This window comes from Mauremys mutica, chromosome 5, assembly GCF_020497125.1.
Source record: "Mauremys mutica isolate MM-2020 ecotype Southern chromosome 5, ASM2049712v1, whole genome shotgun sequence".
NCBI classification, from domain to species: domain Eukaryota; kingdom Metazoa; phylum Chordata; order Testudines; family Geoemydidae; genus Mauremys; species Mauremys mutica.
The window spans coordinates 62,301,051-62,325,523 of record NC_059076.1 but is presented as its reverse complement, the minus strand read 5'-3'; the positions used below and the strand labels follow the sequence as shown (position 1 = coordinate 62,325,523).

General features: G+C 41.3%; 1 protein-coding gene across 6 annotated transcripts in view; it reads right to left on the bottom strand.

The window, feature by feature from the left end:
- FHIP1A (FHF complex subunit HOOK interacting protein 1A) overlaps positions 1–24,473 on the bottom strand; it is a 131,636-nt gene that overhangs the window by 77,854 nt on the left and 29,309 nt on the right. The window contains exon 1 of one of the 6 annotated variants that reach the window (XM_045017891.1): positions 22,104–22,121. The exons of the other annotated variants lie outside the window; for them this stretch is intronic. The gene's annotated coding sequence lies outside the window, so the exon portion shown is untranslated. Of the gene's footprint in view, positions 1–22,103; positions 22,122–24,473 lie in introns of those variants that run through there. 6 annotated transcript variants of the gene reach the window in all.

Below are 24,473 nucleotides of genomic sequence, written 5' to 3'. Positions count from 1 at the left end.
TGGATATAAACTGGCCATCAGGAAGTTTAGACTTGAAATTAGATGAAGGTCTCTAACCATCAGAGGAGTGAAGTTCTGGACTAGCCTTCCAAGGGGAGCAGTGGAGGCAAAAGACATATCTGTCTTCAAGACTAAGCTTGATAAGTTTATGGAAGGGATGGTCTGATGGGATAGCTTAATTTTGGCAATTAATTGATCTTTGACTATTAGTGGTAAATATGCCCAATGGCTTGTGATGGGATGTTAGATGGGGTGGGATCTGAGTTACTACAGAGAAGTCTTTCCTGGGTGTCTGGCTGGTGAGTCGTGCCCACATGCTCAGGGTTTAGCTGATCGCCATATTTGGGGTAGGGAAGGAATTTTCCTCCAGAGCAGATTGGCGCAAGCCCTGGGTGTTTTTCACCTTCCTCTGCAGCATGGGGCACAGGTCACTTGCTGGAGGATTCCCTGCACCCTGAAGTCTTTAAACCACAAGTTGAGGACTTCAATAGCTCAGACATAGGTCAGGGGTTTGTTATAGGAGTGGGTGGGTGAGATTCTGTGGCCTGCGTTGTGCAGGAGGTCAGACTAGAAGATCATAATGGTCCCTTCTGACCTTAAAGTCTATGAACAAGCCTTGTGGGGAAGCAGTGTATGTGGTATCTCTTGATTTTAGTAAGGCTTTTGATACGGTCTTGCATGACCTACTCAAACAAACAAATTAGAGCTCTTATAAGGTGGGTGCATAACTGATTGGAAAACCATTCCCAGAGAGTAATTAACAGTGGTTCACAGTCAAGCCGGAAGGCCATATTGAATGGGGTTCCGCCGGGATCAATTCTGGGTCTAATTCTGTTCAATATCTTCATCAATGATTTAGATAAGTTTATAAATAAACTCCATGCCATTATCAAGTTTGTGGATGATACCAAGCTGGGAGGGGTTGCAGGTGCTTTGGAGGATAGGATTAAAATTCAAAATGACCTGGACAAACTGGAGAAATGGTCTGAAGTAAATAGATGAAATTCCATAAGGACAAATGCAAAAAGTACTCTTTTTAGGAAGGAACGATCAATCAATTGCACACATACAAAATGGGAAATGACTGCAGAAAGATCTGGGGATCATGGTACCATTGGAATAAATTGCCCAGGGAAGTTATGGAATCATCATCATTGGAGTTTAAGAGCAAATTAGACAACACCTGTCAGGGATGGTCCAGCTAATACTTAGTCCTGCCTTGAGTGCAGGGGACTGGACTAGACACCCTTTCAAGGTCCCTTCCAGCCCTACGATTCTATGATCTAATCAGCTACACTAGTACAAGCTACAGAATCGTCAAAAGACATTTAAAAAAACCATAAATTTAATATTTTCAATATACTCTCAGAAAGACTGAACATCTTGGGAAAAACTAGAAGACACTCTGGGATTAAAGATGAAATTAGTCTAACCTGGGAAAACTCACTGGCTTTCTCATGAGCAATGGCTGACCGTTGTCTTAAAATTACTGCAATGGTTATTACTGGCTTTGATCTACCAAGATGGGATGGATCTAAGTAGTGAGGCTGGTGGATTACTCTTGCTACTACATTCAGAAAAGACAATCACAACTCTCTCTCTTGTAAGTCTACTTTTGAAACCACTCGGGTCATTAAACAATGCCATCCAGGCATCTGCTAAAACAGTAGTATATCTTTGTCTAGCAATAGAAGCTACACTTGGATCAGTCACAGAAAATCCTTTGAAAATATACTGGAAGAAGCAAAGACTTCAGTCCAAAAGTTATATTGAATCTTTAAGTAAAGAGGAAAAGAAGTGTTTGTTAAGATAGCTGAAAAAGGACACAGATTGGAGTCTAACAAATCTACAACAGCGACTTCTGGATTCTACTCAATCTCTATGTAGCTTTTACAGATGCCTGTCTTATAAAACACTGATACTTGAGAGGAGTGAGGCACTACTAGAAATGGGGCTGCCATGTGATCAGGACAAAACAGAGAATTTGAACAGAGTGGAATGTCATACAATGAATGAAAATTCCACTTCAACTTCTTTTTTTTTAAATCAGCACTAGTGGCTCAACCCAATCTTTGTGCTATGTCTCCTGGGATGAAAGAAATAGGAACTCATCTCTTACTACTCCCACTTACAACAGCTACAATTGAGCAGGGTTTTTTTTTTTTTTGTAGAATTGTGTGTTCTGAAAGAAGTTGACTTCTGCCTGATCATGTGAATGAACTAAAGAGCATATCAATTGAACGACTGGACGTACCGGACACACCAGAAGCCACCAAAGATGAACGCACTGCATTCAAGAAGTTCATTGAAAGATGTAGTACCTCATGCAAGGTCTGAATAGCCAACTTTAATTTGTGTGACTATTTTAAAACATGAAGTTAAATCTAATAAAATGGTCGTGAAACATTTTTCAGTTTTTACTGTGGTGCCATACTGCCCACCTTCGCCCTCACCCTCCTGTAAATGTGAACACTGCCCCTAATTTCAATTCCTGGTAAAAAATACTGCAGATGCTTAGACATGGGGCTTGCAGCAGAAGCCTCAACAGAAAAGATGAAAGCCCAAGGCAGCACAACACCTCCAGAAGTGGTGTGGTGAAAATCGCAGAGAGAGTAGGTGACCATGGTTCCATATCCACAGTGAGATGCATTTACTGTGAGAGTCAGCATGAGCGGGTAAAGAAGAAGTGCCCTGCACCAGAACAGCACTGCCAGAAATGTGGCAAGTTGAACCATTTTGGGGGGGGGGGAAAGAGTGAGAGAGAGAGCGCGCGCGCAGGGGAAGGTCCCAAAAAGATTCAATCACACTTGTACAAGAGGGAGATGGATTAACATTAACAGAGAAATGTCATGTGCAATTTCAGCTGTGTAGCAGGGCCTCCTGCAGTGTGATTCAGGTGGACTTGAACCCATTATAAAAAGCAGGTGCACTCGGATAATGTACAGTGAGAGCATAACAAGGCCTGTACAAAAATGTGACTTCATAGTAACTAACCCAAAAAGTGACAGATGGTACCAACTGAAATTTTGTAGTGAAGGATAGTAAGCACCACAGACCCTGCCTGGGGAATACAGCTGTACAAGCCATGGACTGGATCAGGGTGCAGCATCAGAATTTTATAGCTGCAGGACATGCAGCAAAAAAGGGGGAGTCCCATGGACAATGGAGACAAATTTTTAAAGCATGTGTGTTTGGCACTGTCGCAGAAAACAAAATTTGCAGGAAGACTAGAACTCTTTGTTTTCAAGATCTCTAGGTCTAAAGTTATTGTGCCTAGTAGAAGCTGGGAGCTGTATATCAATATATGTTCCATGCAGATGCTCTATGGGGTCTGGAAGTGTTTCATCAGCAAAAAGTGAAACCGAATGCAGGTTAAGTTGCACAAGTGGGACTTTATTAAACCCTGTGCACTGCTGAGTTGCTTCCAGCTTAACTGCACTTATTCCCTGTTCCCCTAATATCCCATCCATAACAGCCTCTCTAGGAACACTTGCCCTCTGACTCCAGTTACATTGATAATCATACATCTTCCCTATTTTACAAACATTTTAATATAGACATTAAAAACAAGGGCACGCGGGACTTTCAGACAAATGCAGAAACAAAAATAGGCACTGAATTCTTTGGAGGATCAGAGGGAGGTTTTTATAGAACATATGATTACTATTACCATGCTATTCTGCTTAGTACATCAGAGGATATAATTAGCAGCTATGTCTACTATTTGCAAAGCATGATCCCTTTAAAGACTAATGAGATAAATAAATAAAAATTTACACTTTACTGCATTGGTAAAGTTCACTGGTAAAGCCAACACCTTGGTTTGAATATTAAACCCAGTCAATTATCTTTATAATAAATGCTATTTATTAACACTTGAAAAGCTTAGTTCTCAAGAATGGCATTAAACTATAACAAGGGAATGGTATAGTAGAATCATATCCATTAGCATTATTGTTACTTTGAAGTTAAGTGCTCCCCGTTTGGGGATAAACAGTATAATCGTACTGGAAGGAGGAAAAAAAAACAGTGAAAAAAAAACCCAGCATGAAGTCTTTTTCCCTGTCCTCCTCAAAAGCACAAAATTCATGTGTTAACAAAGCTTCAGAAAAAATACAATTAATATGTAGCCTACTGAATCACTTTAAATAGATAAGCACAAATTTGAAACTAAGGCCGTTAGCACTGCTTTGTTACCATTTGATCTGTGGCCATGCTCTTCCTGAGATTGTGTCTGCACATTTTATTCCAGTGGTAAGGATTAAATTTAGAAGCATGTTAGTGAAGAAGAAGAAGAAAAAAAGATACAGAAAACATGTTTGGGTCCACATCATATTTATATATTTAGTATAGATTTTTAATGTCTTTAAAAGCAAGTGTTTGGGTATTTGGCAAACAGGACAAATTTGGACTCCATGTTTATTTAAATTTAAACTTAAACACACACACACACACACACACACACACACACACACACAAAATCTTTAAGTAAAATATCTTCCAGGGATACTGAAAGTATATTTTATAGCCTACATTATTCTATGCAGTTTCTTATATCACATCCATCACCATGTATCTGAGCGCTTGAATAGGTTGAAAGTGTCCATGTAAGTACAATAATAATGAGACAAAAAGTCATGGCCCAATTTGGATTTGTACAGTATATCAGTATTGAGGCAGTGATGGAAGACAGGCAAGAGAGACTATAATTAAGTTCTAAATACTAGAGGATCAATTGTAGCTTTAAGCCACAGTGAGCACTGGGAGCTGTGCCAGGCTGCACCAGTCCAAGAGGAACTCCTGGAGAGATTGCATCTAAGAGGCACAATTCCTCCTGGAGCGCCCCAGCCCCAACAGAAGAGCATGAGCACTGCCACATTCCTTATGAAGGTACAGCATGCACACAAAGATCTATGGGTCAGGGCTAAGGGAATGCAAGACCATGACCTCTCTGTCCTCTTTGGGACACTGGGGGGTATGTGTACACTAGAATTAAAAACCCGCGGCTGGCCTGTGCCAGCTGACTCAGGCTCACGAAGCTCGGGCCAAGGGGTTGTTTGATTGCAGAATAGACATTTGGGCTCAGGCTGCAGATCAGGCTCTAGGACCCTGCAAGGTGGGAGGGTCCCAGAGCTTGGACTGCAGCCCAAGCCTGAATGTCTACACCCAATTAAACAGCCCCTTAGCCTGAGCTCTGCGCGCCTGAGTCAAATGGCACAGGCCAGCCATGTTTTTTTTAATTGCAGTGTACATCTATCCTGGGAGGACAGGGGGAAGCACCACAATCCCTGAATTCAGGGAGTGAAGGAACTCTGATTATGGACAAGAGCAAAAGATGGCCATCTATGTGCTCCTCCTTCCTGCTCACCTGCATAGCAGCCAGACATTGTCCAGTCCTGAATCATTTGATTAAGTACCAGGCAAGTATTACATAGCAGCCACCATTTGCCTTTCAAAAGTAACACACACGAAAAAAAACCCCACCATTTTTTATTTGTAATATACCACTATAAATCAAATTTCCATTAGAGACATGGAAAAAAGAAAGCAGATCAAAAATAATTTTCCACTGTGCAAAAAAAAGGAGAAAAAAGCATTTAGAAAATTACAATAAAAATAACTAATTGAGAAAGTTATGTGAAGCATTAATGGAACTGCTTTTTGAAATGCACTTTTGTTCTTTTTCAATTTATCACCTGTTTTAACATTAAGCTTATAATACAATCCATTCTATTTCCTTCAGTCCGGGTTTAAAACGCGTCAATAGTACCAACAAAAGAATTCAGTGAATCTCAGAAAAGTATGTATGATTTAAAGCCCCCACATACTTCGGCAGTCCCATGAGCAGAGGCAAGCCTGCACTTGCAGTTCTCCAGTGAGGTTGGGTGTGAGTGCCGTCTTTGTGACAGCTCCCGCTTCCTCATGACCCTCTGAAAACTTCTCCACAGGAGCGGTGTGTGTACAGGCTCCATGAGACAGAAGGACCAGCCAACCTCCATCATATTTTCTCAACCACCCGGCACGGCAGTGTAAATTACTGCAAGCTCTCTACACAATACTGAAAGGAGAGTGGAAGTTTGCAGTCACAGAAGCCCCTAGCAGCTTTCCTGTAGGATCCCCACAGTGACAAAACCAGTCTTGTAGGATGTGGGAATAAAACAGATCTCTTTGCCCTGCCTTTTTTTTTTTTTTTTTTGCAAAAGTCTCTCAACACCAATGGATCCCTTGAAGTCATGTAGAGCTTAGAAATATTCATGAGTTTTGGGAATACAGAACCCATGAACTCTTCCTCAGGGAGCATATTTTGCCCACTGTATCCTCTCAGGGCACAAATTCAAAAGGACACAACCCAAGTTTCCACCCTTCCACACAGGTGGTTCCCACAGTGGAGAAAATAGAGCCTTAATGTCTTTTTCTTTCAATAAATTAAATGAGAGCGGATGCAGCTCTGTAGAAACCATTTTATAAATAACATTTTGTTTACTAAAAATAATCATGGGAAAAGTTGCTGCAATTATTCTATAAATTATTCTACGATTCAAGGTACATTCAGCATCCAAATTCTTCCCTGCTTCCCCATATCTATAAACTCAAAGTATATTAAAAAAAAAATAGCAAAGTATTCCCACATGCCTCTGACTCAGGGAGAGTTTCAACTTAACTGCTAAATTATTAATCTCCCCAGGTTTACTTAAATTACAGATTTGTATTTGTGAGCTTCAGTTCCACAGCACTGCTGCTGAAGATACTTATTTTGTATTCCTGTCCAGTAACAGTATTTACCTTACATCCAGACACTAACTGTATGTTCCATCATTGTAAGACAGGAGAGAAAAAAGAAAAAAAAAATCAGAGACTCTAACCATTGATTGTGGATGCTACTATGCAATCCAAAAAACTCCACGTCTATGTTTCTCTATTAATGCTTTTATTATTTCTTTCCTGATCATTAATGGGCCAAACCCTAGTAGTTGTTGATCACCCAAATTCCATGGACTTAGTTTATTGCACCTCACAAGATCACACCCCTGCTAAGCCTTGCATCTATGAGAGTTACAACTCAACACCTTCAGGATTTGGCCCAGTTATTCTTTTTTATTAAATGTTTTATTGCTTCCTTGGCAAGTATCAGTGACAGCTCAAAGAAACAAAGAAACTATTTAATGCAAGAACTGATAGACTGCTAGATTGATTAACAAATAAAGGTTTGCAAGTGGTGCAAAAAAACATGATGGAAACTGAAGGTTTATTGTTATTATAGCATTGTAGTCTGAGGAGCAATTACCAGTGATTTGCAGACTACTTCCGGCTGTCACATTTTGCTGACTACTGATTTTCAGCTGTTATATCACTTTAAGAGGGGTGTGTGCGTGTTACTTTTCCCATGTTGCCGCTGATGTAGTTATTCAATCATCAACAGGAAAGAACATGGTCATTCCATACGATTAGGAATGGGAGGGGAGATTGAGTCCAAGACAGTCTTTCTGTTAAAAGTTTGTCCTCTCTGTGTAAATGTCTGAACCGCTCTAATAAATACAGCATTGAACTAAATCTGAAAGGTTTATGAGGTGCTTCTACATGAACGTTTTTAAAATATGGTAACTGCCAGCTATCCATATTACCTATGCCAGTAACTAAAATAATATTTTCTATCTCATCTGCTAAAGGAATTTTCCATATTTGCTGACATTTGCAAAGGAGCTGGAGGCCACTTTCATGATTAACCTTTGAAGTCAATGGCACCCAGGAACTTTAAGATGTGTGTGGCACTCTCCAGCCACCCTTCATCTCTGTAACACCCCTTTGCAGAGAATTAATCTGGGTGTTTAATTTTTAATAACAGTCTGATTTAAGACATTTTCTTTTTTTCAGACCTGCCTTCAGTCCCTGACCAAAGACAAGTTTCAAGAACCTCAAGAACTTGATCCCCTCAGGCTCCTCCTTTGAAAAAACAGCTTGAGTTGGTGAGGTAAGGAATCAAATCATACATTGCATTATTGTGACCAGGGCGATTAACCATCAGCCTAATAAGGCTACAGTCTTAGGCCCTCCTATTTTTAGGCCTACTGGTCAGGCAAGGAGCGCAGCTGGGGGGAGGGAGGAGCGAGCTTGCTCTTACAGCCCTGCTGGAGCACTCCTTAGGGTAACCAGGTGTCCGGTTTTGGACCGGAACAACTGGTCGAAAAGGAATCCCGATGCTCCGGTCAGCACCGCTGACCAAGCCCTTGAATGTCCAGCTTGCGGCGCTGTAGCAGGGCTGGCAGGCTCCCTGATAGTGCCACGCCATGGCCTGCGCGGCTCCCAGGTCCAGAAGCAGCCGGCATGTCTGACTCCTAGCCTTAGGGGCTGCAGGGGAGGGGACGGAGGAAGGGGTGTCCGTGTGCTGCCCCACCCCCTGGTGCTGCTCCCATTGGCTGGATCAGGGCAGCGGAGGAACTAGCGCCACTTGCGAGCGCTCAGCAAGCAGCGGTTGAGGGGTCAGGTGGCACGCACTTCTCCTGCCCGGCCCTATTCTCCTCACACTCCTCATATGGCTGGGCTCGAGCTGCGGCGCATGCCCCAAAGCAAACCACAGTCAGTCTGTTGCCCCCATTGCCAGCACTCAGGAGTTCGAGGTATGTGTATCCCCATCTCTGAGTGCTGGGAGTGGGGCTGAACCCCCATCATTGTTTCCCTCAGAACTCCCAATCCCCCCCATCATTGCATCCCAAACCGGCTGCACCGTCATCCCCCCACATCATTGCACCTCTCTCCATTCCAACCCTGCCGCACCCTCATCCCCCCATCACTGCACCTCTCCCTGTCCCAACCTCCCCAGCACTCCCAATCCCAATCATTGCATCCCAACCTGGCTGCACCCTCATCCTCCCCATCATTGCACCCTTCCCCATCCCAACCCCCCACACCTCCATCCTCCCCATCCCAACCCTCATCTCCCTGGTCACTGCAGCCCGCCCTGTCCCACGCTCCCACACTCCCATCATTGCATCCCTCCCTGTCCCAACCTCCCCTCACCTCCATCCCCGCACCTCTCCCTGTCCCAACACCTCCCCCACACACACACTCCCATCCCCCACATCATTACACCCTTCCCCATCCCAACCCTCCCGCACCCTCATCCCCCCATCATTGCACCCCTCCCCGTCCCAACCCTCCCCCACCTTCATCCCCCTCTCATTGCAGGAGGGTGGGAAGCTTATACAGAACCTGCACACACACACACACACACACAATATTCAGCTTCAGCCAGAACTATTGCCCACCCATCTGTAGGAAAAACAAAACAGAACATTCCATTCTGGATACCAGTACTTTAACTTTTACAGTACCTTGCAACGAGGGGCTTCAGATTTATGATGCACTGTGTTCAATACTGTATTGAACTACCCTAAAAATCCAATATTTTTCTTTGATTTATTTTTCTGTACTGGGATGCACAGGCAACCAAATTCTTTCCTTATGCTCAGCCTAGCTCCACAGGCCAACGCATCTTTGTACTTTGAAGGGGTTGCAAAAGCACTGGAAGAAGCTCAACACACAATGTTGCAGGTTTCTCCGTTCCCTCTCCCTCAACGATTTTAAATCCATTTCATAGCAGGCAATGATAGAAAGACGGGCTGAATAGGCTAAAGGTAGGTTCTGCCCATTTGCTGGTTCTCTAGCATTCAATCCATCATAAAAATACCTCACCTTTGATTTCTTTTTAGTTTCATTCCAAAAACAAATCTAAATAAACCTAAAGTTAGTCCTCATTTTTCTGCCCCAACTCAAACTATCTTCTTTCCCAAGTGGAAAATGTTGGGTAAGCCTGAAATGTGATTCAAGAAGGGAATGAGAACACAGGCCAATTCCTGCTGACAGTTACAGCAGTGAAGCCTTATTGACTTCAGGGAGAACAGATTTTTGCACAAGAATAAATTTTGGTCCCTTCTGCTTTTTCACACTTCATATAAGCAGACTCTCATTCACTTTCCTCCTCTAAACTCTGAACACTTTAAGGGAAAAAAAATAAATAAGCAAGGTCTACTTGATTTACACATGCAAAAAACAAAACAGGAAGCTCTCCCTCCATTCTACACCAGCCTTAAACAAACACCAGACCTGGTATAACAAGGGTGTCACTACAGCAGCCTTGGTTGGCCTGTTCTTTTGAAAGATCCTTCATGGTTCTTTAAAGATGCTGATTTTCCAATGAAGTATTTTTGTTCGGGGGGAGGGGGGGCACGAGGGTGGGGTGCAGAGAACACAACAGGGAATAGGTCTGTTTTGTCAACTCCTAGTCATTCAAAAGATTAAAGGCTTCAGATTAAGTTTAATGTTTGTACAGTGATTTTGAAGAGCTAACATAGTACAGAAGTGCTAAATATTATTACTGGGCAACCATCTAAAGTTCTGAGTCACTTCTAGCAGTTACCTTTTTCTTACAGAAAGCTTAAAACAAACAAATGCAAACCATAGGGGGTTGGTGCACACAGAACTCATGCTTTAAAAACCTCGTGTCCAGGGGCGGCCAACCTGAGCCTGAGAAGGAGCCAGAATTTACCAATGTGCATTACCAAAGAGCCACACTAATAGGTCATCAGGCCCGCATCAGCTCCCCCACTCCAACCTGCAGCACCCCCTGCCCACCAACAGCCCCACCAATCAGTGCCTCCTGCTCCTTTCCCACACCTCCCGCCTGCCGCAATCAGCTATTACGCGGTGCACAGGAGGCTCTGGTAAGGATGGGGAGAGAGTGAGGGTGTGGCAGGCTCAGGGGAAGGGTGGGGGGGGGCTGAGCACTGAGCACTCCCCGGCAGATTGGAAAAAGTTAGCATCTATAGCTCCAGCCCTGGAGTCAGTGCCTATGCAAGGAGACGCATATTAAACTTATGAAGAGCCTCATGCGGCTCCGGAGCCACAGCCTGGCCACCGCTGCTCATGTCAGAGCTGCTGATCACACATTCTAGAATAGATAATACTTAGTCCTGCCATGAGTGCAGGGGACCGGATTAGATGACCTCAAGGTCCCTTCCAGTCCTATACAGATGGTCCCCGACTTACGCAATTGTTCTGGAATGCCTGGCGTAACTCGAATTTTGCGTAAGCCGGAAACGTATACCCGACCATTACGCAAAATAAAAACACCACTCCTATTTCTAGCTTACAGATCTTTTTCCATAATTGCGGATTTGCGTAAGTCGGGTCTTGTGTAACCTGGAGAGCGTCTGTAATTCTAATTGTGGAACAGCTTGGTGACAGAATGGCCTGATGTGGTGAATTACTGGAGATTAACTACACAAACTGGGTATCATCCGAGAAATAATACCAATACTACTTCCTCTACTTCACTGGATTTTACACCTGGGTGGTTTTCTTTTATATAATAAATGCTGGCTGCCTCCCAGACAGCAGTCACAGTGAGATAGGGTATGTGATGCAGAGTCCATAGCTTGGTGGGAAAACACCAGCAGGGCTTGGCTCTGAACTGTGTGGAGAGCTGAGGGTAGAGGCACAAGGTTGAAAGAGGTGAGCAGGATGGGGAATGCTGCAGTGTTCATCCTCATACAGATGAGCACTCCACTGCCTAGGAGGAAGGAGGCCTAAGAGAAGGACAGCGTAGCATCCCTCATGCTACCTCTTACTCAGAAATATGAAGAACTGAGTGTAGTGAAAATAGAATAAACTTGTTAATTTTACATAAATAAATATGTAAATATGTATGTAGATACATGTTTGATGACTTTCATAATTTTGTTTGCAATATGTAATTCATACTTAGGCCCTTTCCTCCCATTAGCCTTAGACCCCTCATAACCTTGCTGCTCTATTCATTACATCACTAGAGAAATCATCTCAGCCAGGAAGTGAAGGTAAGAAAAAAATATATGGTTCTAAACTATAATTATTTCCAAAACAACTCCTCTCTCGCCAACACAGACTGGTGTGAGAAAAGAATGATTAGCGTATGTGGTAGCCAGCAAGGTTATGAGTGAGGAGGAAAATGAGAAAAACTGCTCTTTAAGTGCAGGTCGACTGCTTGTTCTATGAACAGTAAGTAAATGTAACTACTGGACAAGGCTACTAGCGTTGAAAATAAATTGTTATGAAGCAGATTCTCCCCTCCCTTCTCCCCAAAATTAAGACCAATAAATAAATGTCACAAGCCCAGAGATGCATATGGTCAGAATGACTAATATTTGCATTAAGCAAATGTATTACCATAGTAACAGAGACACTTCACAGCTATCTACCTGCCACAGCCCACTAAATTATTTAGCATGCCAATACTACAGTGACACTATGTAAATGATCACATTCATTAACAGCAGAGTGTGCTCTGAAAAACAAAACATTAGACAGCTGAATTGATTGCAGTGAAAAAACAACAGTTCCGATGCTGTTGAAGGGAAAGATGCAGAGAAGAGAAAGGGAAAGGCAAGAAACTTACAGCAAGAGGCATGTATCTTAAACCACTTCTAAACACATTACCATCCCTCCCCACCTTGAAAATGGTGCAACAAAAAAACAAACACACACCACGCCTCACGCTGAGTCAGAGTTTAAGGCCAGAAAAGACCCCTAGATCATCTACCTTCTGTATTTCCAAAACCATCCAGCACCCATACACTAAACCCAATAACCAAATTAGACCAAAATATTTCAGCTCTGAAGAAACTAAGCTGTTGTGTGCCATAGGCAGAGACTAGGAGGGACCCAAGTACACCAATGCCAGAGGCACCTGCAATGGCAAGGAATTGATTACGTGAGATATATCCAAATTATCTAACCCAGCAACTCACGCACCATGCTGCAGAAGAAGGAAAGATCACTGCCAATTTGACCTCGGGGGGGAATTTCTTCCCAACCCCAAATATAGCGATTAGTTAGACCCTGAACATGTGAGCAAGAACCAGAAAGGGAAAGAATTCTCAGTGCCACTTCCAAGCACCGTTCCACCCTGTTCACTGTCCCATCTACAGCTGTGGCCATCTCTGATGCTTCAGAGGAAGGAGAAGAGAAAAAAAAAAAAAAAACACTGGAGAACAAAATCCATTCCTGACTTTTGCAGGTGATGGCTGAAGTTCTGAGGTCTGAGATTTTAGGAACATAGGAATTAAACCAGAAGGGAGCCCTGCGGTTGCTAAGCCCTGCTCTCCACCACCACAAGCAACCCTGACATGCAATCCCATTTATGAATTTGTCCAGCATTCTTAAAACTAATTAAGCTGTATTGCATGGCTGTTCCAGAACCTTATTCCTCTGACTGTTAGAAACCTGACAGGATATAAGGCTGACATCAGCTGAAAGAATAGCAGTACTATGGCCAGAACCAAGTAAGAACATTTTAAGTGTTCCTGACAAACAGTTTTGGGACAGCTAAACTTGTCTGACATGCATTTTCCACCCGCAAAATAACTTTATCCACAGTCTCTCTCACTACAGAACAGGATTATTAAAACTACCGGGCGTGAGCTATTCAATAAAACTTGCTTTGCACCCTTTCAAGCAGCACACTCTCAGCCACTTGAAATTTTAGCAGTCTGCAGTTAGGAAGGAGTTTTTAGAAGACCCCCCTCTCACCTATACCAAAATCCATCCCAACTTACTGCCATGAAGAAAATCCTCCAAAATGTGATTTTGTGACCAATGAGGCCAGTCAGGAGACCTGAAATAGTAGGTGTGAGAGGGATGAACTGCCTTTGTTTATGCCAGCCAAATATTAACTTTGATAGCTAATGACGACTTTTAATAATCATCGTTAGCTATTTTACTACTGACCATTTTAGCAGAAATCCCCAACTATTCTGGGATTGCAAGCAATACTACTCTGACCAGCCACATCTCCTCAAACACGCCAGTATTTAAAAGTACAAAGTATGGGGAGGAAAATTATGCACACGAGAAATTATAACTGAGTACTACCAACTGTGATTTTTATGAACAAGTGTACTTGGTCATCTGATTACCTCTATTATCTCCCTACTCCTCCCAAACAATAGTAGAGAGATGTAATGTTGGATCAAAAAGATGAGACAGAATTCCAAATGGGAAAGTAGGCAAGCTAACCCTATAACAAATTTTATCTCTGCATCTCATCCCGGGGTGACATGTACCCAGTGAATATGGGGATAGTTGAAATCCCACATAATTACTGGGTTTTCTGTTTTTGTAGCCTCTTTGATCTCCCTGAGCATTTCACAGCCACCATCACCATCCTGGTCAGGTAGTGCATAATATATATTCCTACTACTATACTCTTATTATTCAAGCATGTCATTTCTATCCATACAGATTCTATGGTACAGTTTGATTAATTTAAGATCTTTATTATATTTGACTCTTCCCTTTCTTTCACAGATAGCGCCAACTCCCCCGCCACCATGACCCCACCAAGTTTTGGTGATGCCTATTATATCAATATCTTCATTTAATACCACGCACACCCAAGTTCACCCATGCAGGGGGTTGGACTAGATGATCTCCTGAGGTCCCTTCCAACCCTAGTAATCTATGTTTGTATTTAGACTTCTTGCATTTGTATACACGCACTTATAAAAATTGGTCAATATTTAGTTGTCTGCCTTCAGGTGAGGTTACTGAATGGGACTCTTTCATTTGACAGTTTCTCTTCAGTTCCTATCTGTACTTTATCAGCTTCAACCTCTCCTCTTTATTAAGATATAGAGTATCCCCTTTAATAAATCCTCAGGGCTGTCTCGGTCCAAATTATGTGCTCCTGCGCACCTGTTGGCTTTCTTCAGCCCTTAGTTTAAAAACTCCTCTACAGCCTTTTACATTTAGAAATGCAACTTTAAAATTGTTACTTTCATAAAGACAACAGGAAGCAAAGAGTTACAAAATGCCCAGTAATATGATTAACTAACAAGGACACTAACAGAATAACGATGTGGTAGCGCAGCATATCCCATTCTCAGTGCTACAGTTACTATTTAATAGGTGATTAAGTAAGTTTATGTTAACAGCTAGACATGAGTTGGAAATGTTCTTCCTGCCCAGCAAATATTTTTGAGATTTCAAAAATGTTCCTATTACACATCAGGATGAAAATGAGACCTTTCAAATTTTTCCACAAAACACAAACATACCACCACTTGGATATTTGCATGTGCTGTTGCTGGTCTTCCCTCCAAAGCTCCATCAGGAACAGAGTGAAAATTGACTAAATCTTTGTGATCATCTTTTTCTTTCTATTCTGGCAGCCACTTCCACCATGAAAGCGCAACGAGCGGAAGCACAAAATACAATCCTCCTCTGCTACTGAGGACTGAAGAAGAGATGCATGAACAAAATGGAAGGTATAGAAGGAGAAACAAATAGATGAGAAAGCAGGTTAAGACAACAGAGGGAAGGAGATAGAGTAACCAACAGCATGGTGGTTAGGTAGAATTAAAGGAGATACAATAAATAGGAAGGGATCACTGTCCTTGGGCTTGATCCCATGTCCTCAACTCCCATTGATTACAGTGGGAGTTGAAGGGCTTAATACTTTAAAAATAGGTCTTTGGCTTGTAAAAGAAAGAAGGGGTGGGGGGGGACCAAAAAGCATACTTTTGGGAGTTAAAGAAAATAAGTAAGAGAAAAGAAAAGTGAAAAGAACCAAAAAAAAAAATCAAGGGGAAGACAAAATATTTATTTGGGTTTTTCCTGCATTTTGAAATATTTATCTAGAAGAAATAGATACAGATCCATTAATTAGGGGTAAACGCTGCATGTTGATGGCTCAGGAGCCAAGCTGTTGCTCATTGCTCAGCATGGAACTGGATTTATTGGGCAGTTTTGTTTTGTTTCTTAATTCAGATTTTAAAACCCTATGAGATCTAAATGCTCAAAGTTTTTATTCCTGGAGCTCTTTCCATCACTACTTGGCAGAGAGAAATGCTCATTTGCCAGCATATGATCATCTCACAACAATAATTAAACACAGACAGTGTATGTGCAAAGTGTATTAAAACTTCCATTTCTATGCATTTTTTTTTAAAAAGTCAAAATATCTAAAACCAACACACATATATTGAAAAAAAATTCTCATCCCCCACCTTTGGCTTATGCAAACAAGATCACCTTACTATGCATTATTAAAAATGCAAAGCAGTCACTTGTTAATTTTTCACTTGAAGAAATTGCCACACTTCTGCTAAACAAATTAGAAATAGAACAAGCTTACCTTTAACCATCTCAATTTGTGTTTCATTTTCTACCCACCCACATGTCAAACTTTCATATGCAGTTTAATGTAAATAAGGACACTAGTGCATATAGCCCACACCTTGAACGGGTGAAGGGGTTAGCATTGTCAATGACGATCTATCGTAACCCAACATTTTAACATACACACTGTATCCACCTCTCCACGTATACAAAACATATACCACACTACTAGGCTGACAGTTCTATATGTCAGAAGATATTTTTAATGTAATCATGCCAAAAATGTAAGAGTTACAGAAGACACGGTTCCTAGGGATGTATCATGTGTAATGATGAAGAAGTCAAGAACATGAGAAAGACTTCCAGGAGAACCTAGAGTTTGTAACTCAGACCTGGACCACACTGACTTATATTGGCTGGGGAAAATCCACTCCCCTGAGTAATGTAGTTATACTGACTTAACTCCCAGCGTACACAGTGCTATGTTGACAGGAGATCTTCTCCTGTTGACATAGCTGCCGCCTCTCGGGAGCTGGAGTACCTACGTGGATGGGAGAAGCTCACCCACCAGGATAGGTAGTGTCTTCACTAGGTGCTACAGTTGTGCCGCTTGCAGCGGTGCAGGTGTGCTGCTGCAGCGCTGTAAATGTAGACAAGCCCTCAGATGACTCAGGTGATAATTATCGGTACACCAGACGTACACAGTAGGCAGCCTCTTGGCTCTTCAGGCGTCTGAATCCTTTCAGCAGGTGTCCTACTGCCGGTAATGCTGTGATAATCAGAATCCAGAAATGTGTGCTAAGATTTGCTGCAAGCCAAAGGCAGGTGTGCACCCATATCACTTTAATCTTTCCCTTTATGAGTCTCACACACATACAATATCTATGCATCAAGTCAAAGATTTTTAATACAAAGGTCTATAATCAACATTCTTTTAAATAAAGGAAAAACAGTGAAGAAAGTTAAAAATATAGCCCTTAAGACAGCAAATATGTACATTAATCTGATTTATGTAATTTGGACTATTGTTTGCCATGGCAGATAAGAAAACAGGCATCCACTACATTTTTAGCAGTGGTTGGCAGGTATGGAATACCACTTTGCCAGTTGCACAAGGGGTTCCCTGGTCATCAAAACAGTGATGCTGCATCACAAGACACAGCATTTTCCCTATGCAGACAGAGCACTCCACTATCTGGCTCCTACAGCAGGGTACAATATAGAAGTTCAAAAGAAAAACTATACAAGGCAAAAACCCACCCACTAGCCATATGCATGGGAAGAGTACTTGCAAATAACTTTTAAACCAATTTGGCTTCTATTTTTGTAGGACTTTCTGCATGTTGCAGATATTTGACTGGAATCTCTCATCTTGTGTTTCCAATTCAGATCATCTTCACTCCCAAAAACATGTGGTGTTCACACCGCGAGATTAAGCAGTGTTTTGAAGCGCTCCTCATGCTTGGAATTCTCATAGCATCTTCATATGCCTCCCTGCCCACCTCCACTCAAACTCTTCTGGGCTATTTTTTTTTTAAGTGGATTTAGAACAGGGCAATAGAAAAAAAGAAAATTCTGGCATACCAGCCCAAGACAGAGCTAGACTGAAGTCTAATGAGATAAAGCAACAAGTACATGGCTTCATGCCAAGGTCACATGAGAAATGAGGCCTGGATTTGGACTTGCATATTGGGTCAGAAGCTCCAGCTTGACCTTCCTCAGAACATTTTTATTTTTATTTTTGTCTGGATCATTCTATATCTCTAGATCTAAATGAAATGTGAAAAGAATGAAGCCCATTTTCAATGTACACAAGAGTCTGACAAGTAAATGTATTAGTTACAAAACTGTTACACAAATACTCTATTTTACAACTCTCATTCTCTGTGAATTGGCACAGAGGGGAACCTGTAACACATACAAGAAATCAATGAAGGTTTTTGATTTTCCCAAATTCCCCTGTAGTGGATTTTTAAAAGAGACGCATATCTGTTTACCCTGAAACAACAACAAATGTTTCACTGTTAAAAAAATTATATTGTAGCACTGAGATTAAGTATAGACCTCACTTTTAAGTGGGTTATCAACGGGCCTTTTTTCTCTCTCTCAACTTAAACTGTATAAAACCAAATAATATAAAGTTGTGATAATTAACAATCTATTTAAATGAAATGAGTGCTTTCATTTTATTAGGAAAAACAGAACAAGTACCCAATTAACTTATTCATTATTAAAGTTTCAGCAGGAAAAGGACATTGATGGGAATTGAGGGTCCTCACCAACTTGCAGAGTCATGCTATAATTAAGGTTATTTGTTACAGGCCCAAAAAGAACCCGATAACAGGTTTTGGATAAAGTCAGTACTTTTTGTAGATAGCCTCAAAAAAACCTCCAGCCTAGACAAGGCAAGTTGTATTTTAATACCTGTCAGCTAGTCTCAGTTAGCACATATTAAAGTACAGCTTGCCTTCTCTAGGCTGGGGTTTACAAACATGCTAGCCAACCCATTCTTTGAAACCAACGTACTGTACGTGCCTGGTCTTTCAAAGCACAAGACCAGTTTTTCTTGTCCCTTCTAAACAAGCAAAAACTGAACCCTGTAAACAATGGAATAGAAAGGTTTCACCTCTCCAATATACTATTCTTGGCCACCCTATTCCATTGTTTTAGACTTCCTCAGGCCTAATACTTTATTGCCCCACTATATATTATTCACCTTTTTCAAAAGTTCCGAACAGTAGTATTTTTGCCAGTACAACTGAACCTCATTTTTTTTTAACTGTACTGAAGTCAATAATGTTAGACTAAAACAAATTTTGGTTTAAGATAATTGTTTTTAGCAGTTACTCTAGATTTCCACCAGTGAAAGCAAGAGCGGAATCAGTCCCAGTGAAGTTAGATTTAAAAGACAATGTGGTTCCTCCCGTCACTTTTCTCTCTTTAAAGTTTTCACAATCCTTCATTAGCATTCTGTGCAGACTGGCAAGAGGCAGCCCATTGTGAACTACACAATACTTAAATGTTTAGATATGTCTGTTTACGTGTGAATTATTGTCTGACAGAAAACCTGTTTTTCACCTTTAACCTCTCCCTAGAGACTTAGCCTATGGCTACACCACACAACTTTTAGCAACATGGCTATGCTGCTACAGCACTGCCGCTAAAAGCCATGCAGTGTAGCTGCTATTTGTCAGCAGAGAGCTCTCCTGCCAACAAAAAAAACTTCCACCCCCCACAAGTGGCAGCAACTTTGTCGGCAGGAGAGTGCTCCTGCCGACAAAGTGCTGTTCACACGGGTGCTTTTCATCGGTAAAAAAAACTTTTGTTGCCGGGGTGGGTGGGGTGATGTTTTTTTAACACCCCGAATGACAGAAGTTTTGCCGCCGAAATGCCAGTGTAGCCAAAGCCTAAGAAATGTAAGTAGGTTAGTTTATTTTACTGGAGACATCCCAGTACTTAACTGGAGCCAAACTCAAGTGCTGTGCACCTCTCACAGCCCCATCAATTTCACTGGGAGCTGCAGGTGCTCAGCACAGCCCAAGGCTTTAGACCTGAATTCAGTAATTCAAGTGATCTTTCTACCTTGTTATGATTACGAGCAGCAGAATGTCATGTACAGTATTACATTATGGGGCATAATCTAAATTAAGCAAGGTTGGACATGGTTAGTAATTGGATGGGAGATCAAAAATTCAGGTGTGATTCATTAAAGGCTGCACTCTTCTCTCTGAGTCAGTAATGAGCCAGTGTTCAAACATGTGCTTCTATATCATATTTCAAATGACATCTGAACATAGGCTGTGGGTAACATTTTGAAGAGCACCCAGAATGACTTAAGAACCTAAGTCACTTTTGAAAATGGATTTAGGCCAGAATCTGGTTTTAGACAGAGGACGAGGGCTAATCTTGTAGACTGGTCCAGTTGGAAGCAGAAACTGATGATGGAGTCTGTTACCTTTGATGCAATCTTGTTCATTTATAAAGAGTGAATGCAAAGTCCTGTTTACCTGAGCACAGGAGGAACCAGAACAGCAGAAGACAGCTTCCTTGCTCTCAGCTCCAAACCTCTTTAAGCAGCATCCCCCACAACCTCCTCTTTAGTCTTTTCTCAGGGTTTTGCTACCGCCTGCTTATTCAGTATGTGTCTCCTTTTCTGCTTCTTCTCTCTCTCCTGTTCACAAACCCTTACCCAAACAATGCCCCTCAAGAAACCACTCCCACCAAGTCATTTGAATCCTTGAGTGTCATTGGGTGTGCCTTTACCTTGGAGATCACTATAGTTTCTTACATTTAACCTGAATAAAAGGAGACAGTTTAAGAGGAGTACAGTGGCACCTTAAAGACTAACAGATTTATTTGGACATAAGCTTTCATAGGTAAAAAACTCACTTCTTCAGATGCATGGAGTGAAAATTACAGATGCAGGCATAAATATACTGACACATGAAAAGAAGGGAGTTACCTTATATGTGAAGAAACAGTGTTTCTCTTCAATGAATTCAAAGAGGTCAGAGCCACAGGGTAAAAAACTTTCAAAAGCATTTAAGTGACTAAGACACTTTTGAAAATGGATTTAAAGTCACTTGAATGCTTTTGAAAATGTTACCCTTTGGCTCTGACCTCTTGCTTTCACTGAATATACCAAAGCAGTCTCCTTAAGACAGAAGGCATTATCTTTTAAAAGGAGAACAAAGATGACTTGGGGAATTATAGACCAGTCAGCCTAACTTCAATACCTGGAAAGATACTATAACAAATTATTAAATAATCAGTTTGTAAGCAGCTAGAGAACAGTAGGAATAGCCAGGATGGCTTTGTCAAAAACAAATCATGCCAAACCAACCTAATTTCCTTCTTTGACAGGGTTCCTTGCCTAGTGGATACAGATTTCAGTAAGGCTTTTGACACAGCCTGGCATGACATTCTCACAAGCAAAGTAGGGAAATGTGGTCTAGATGAAATTAGTGTAAGGTGAGTGCACAACTGGTTGAAAGAACATCCTCAAAGAGTAATTATCAATGGTTTGCTGTCAAACTAGGAGGATGTATATAGTGAGGTCCCACAGGGGTCAGTCCTGGGATAGCCGCTATTCAATTATTTTCATTAAATGACTTGGATAACAAAGTGAAGAATAGGCTTATACAATTTGCAGATAACACCAAACTAGGAGGGGCTGCTAGCACATTGCAGGACAGGACTAGAATTCAAAAGGACTTTGACAAAATTGAGGAATTGGTCTGAATTCAATAAAGACAAGTACTTTGCTTAAGGAGGACAAATGCACAACTACCAAATGGGCAATAACTGGTTAAGTGGCAGTACTGGTTAAGTGGCAGTACTGCTGAAATGGATCTGGGGGATTACAGTGGAATACAGATGGAATATAAGTTACAGTTACAAAAAAGGCTGCAGTTACAAAAAAGGCTGATCTCATTCTGGAGTGTATTAACATGAGTGTCGTATTTAAGACCCGGGTGGTAATTGTCCCACTCTACTCAGCACGGATGAAGCTTCAGCTGGAATACTATGTCTAATTCTGGGCACCATACCTTAGCAAAGATGGAGACAAATTAGAGTCCAGAGGAGAGAATCAAAAATGATAAAAGGTTTAGGAAACCTGACCTATGAGGAAAGGTTGAAAATCTGGGTACATTTAGGTTTGAAAAAGAAGACTGGGGCAGGGGGACCTGATAACAGACTTCAGATGTGTTAAAGGCTGTTATAAAAAGGATGAGGATCAATTATTTTCCATATCTACTGAAGATAGGAGAAGTAGTAATGGGCTTCATCAGCACCAAGGGAGATTTATGTCTGATATTAGGAAAAACTGTCCAATTATAAGGGTAGTTAAACTCTGAAATATGATTCCAAGGAAAGTTGTGGAATCTTCATCACTGGATGATTTTAAGAACTGGTTGCACAAACACCTGTCAGGGATGGTCTAGGTTTACCTGGTCCCTGCTTCAGAGCAGGGGGCTGGACTTCTCAAGGTTTCTTCCAGCCATACATTATCTAGGGGCCATGTCCTGTTGGAAGTCATATTCTGTTCTATTTATTCTGTATGCCACCTGTAATATTAACCATGGAATTATTAGATAAACACTATTAAACACAACTTGTACAACTGTCTGTAACTGACTATATAGGTATTTAGATCTTGGAGTCTGCTGTATTGCTAGTGATGTTGCTGTTCTTTTAGAAGCTACTGTAGACATAGTAAAGTAAAGCTTCACTACCTTCTCGCCAATTAAATAAATTTCCTTTAGCTGCAGCTGTGGTCTCTGGACTATACCCACACAGCTAATTCCTGGCCTAAAATTAGAACAAAAATTTTTTACTGTACTATTGTTGGCGCAGAATAGTAACTCTGGCTTCACCTGAGAAGTCACTGCATTTTATTGCTACATAATGTGATTTCTAGATATACAGGAATGTGTTCTGGACTCCTTACTTCAGCAAAACTCTCTCTGCTTCAAAAACAAAGCAGACAAAGAAAGTGATTGTAAGTCTTGATATTTTGTGATAAAAATACCTTTAATATTTGTCTGTAATACTGCATTATACTTGATCTTCTCAGTAGGTTTCGCTACATATTAAGAATAAAGTATCTTACATAGTAATAGCAAGGAAATGCAAAAAAGATCTCTTCAAGATTTTTTCTTCAATAGCATTTGATTTTCTATACTTCTTATTTAAAGCATCCCAAAACACTTCAAATAGCAGCAAGTTAAATTCTAGTAGTGCAGCTATTGCCAAAATCCACACAAGCAGTATAAATAAGTACTGCTTTAAAGTCTTGGCCCCAATTCTAATCTCTTGTATACAAGAGTAACACCACTGAAGTCAATGAGTTTCACTAGTTTTATACCAGTATGAAAGCACAATTAGGCTCAAAGTCTTAAAATTGGTCCAATGTGAAGTTATTCCTCAGTCAGTACAAGAGGTCCTAGCAGCAAATCCCACTATACCACAGGCATTCAGACAGTATAGGGATGTAGACAGATAAGATTTGTTTTCTGCAGAAAGATTACCATTCCCCAACCTAAAATACAGTGCAGCCCCTTTGAGGTGGTGCGCTTGGAAGAAAAGCAACAATGACCATATGCTTTACAAACATCTCCCACATGGGCTGGTTTAAAGGGTTTAGCACTGGTGTCGAAAATGGCCATCTGCCCAGCTTCCCACTGGCCTCAAACAGCCTCACATGCAGACCCCACCTGTTGTGATCCAAAGAGAGGAAATGAAGACCCAATGAAAGAACTTGTGTTCTTGTATTTTAGAGGTTAGGAATTTGGGATGAAGGGAACAGAGGAAAAAGGGATAAAGCTACAGTGAATGATTTGGCAAGATTTCTGCCATTTCCAGCAACTAGTGTCCTTCAGGAATATATCAATATTAGTCTAATCAGTTTCTGTTTACACCTTGGTTTGACCAAACAACTGTACACATTAATCAAAAACACAGAGCATATAAGCATTCTGCTAAGCTTGCATTTTACAAACTTAGATCTTGTTTGACTAGTAATGGGCATATGGCACTGGGATCATACAGGTCTGTCTCATCTTACGCTGGGGTTACGTTCCGCAGTCAGTGCGTAAAGCGAAAACCGCATATAGTCAAAATGACCCTTGAAAATCCCTTAAATAACCCATAAAGTACAATTTTGTGTATACAACCCTGTACAGTACTATGTATTGTATACAGCAATGTACAGTACATAAGACTACATATGCAAAATATAATTTTACAGTACTTTTAATGACATAACAGAGACAGAAGAATGAAAGAACAACAAATGAAAACAGTACAGTGCAGTACTGTAAACCTGAACAGTCACCAGTCATCCTGGATATTCTTGCTAGTCTTGAACTGTACACACTCCAATGATTAGCCTTCCTCTTCCCCTGACAACACTATTATTGAATTGTCAGGGCTTGATGTCGATTCAGGAGATGATGGGCCAGGCTTGGGTGATGGAGAGCAAGTCGTAGACGAAGTGGATGGCTCTGGTTCAGCTCAAGAAGTTGATTGTGTAGGCTCTGCTGCTGGTGGTTGTTTTTTCTTTAAAAACATGGTGATTGGAAACTGTCGCTGTTGTCTCTTGAGCTCCTCAAACATTTCTTGGTATGGTCTCAAATCATCTGTAATACTACGTGTGATTTTGAGGCTTTGTTCCATAGAAGGATCATATTCAGAAAGTAAATCATTCAAGTGTTTCACTGCTTGGAACACTTCAGAAAATTTATGAAGATTCCAAGTTGCTGGCTCTTCCTGTTCGTCATCATCTTAGTCTTCGTCTTCTGTAGACGATTTTATCAGTT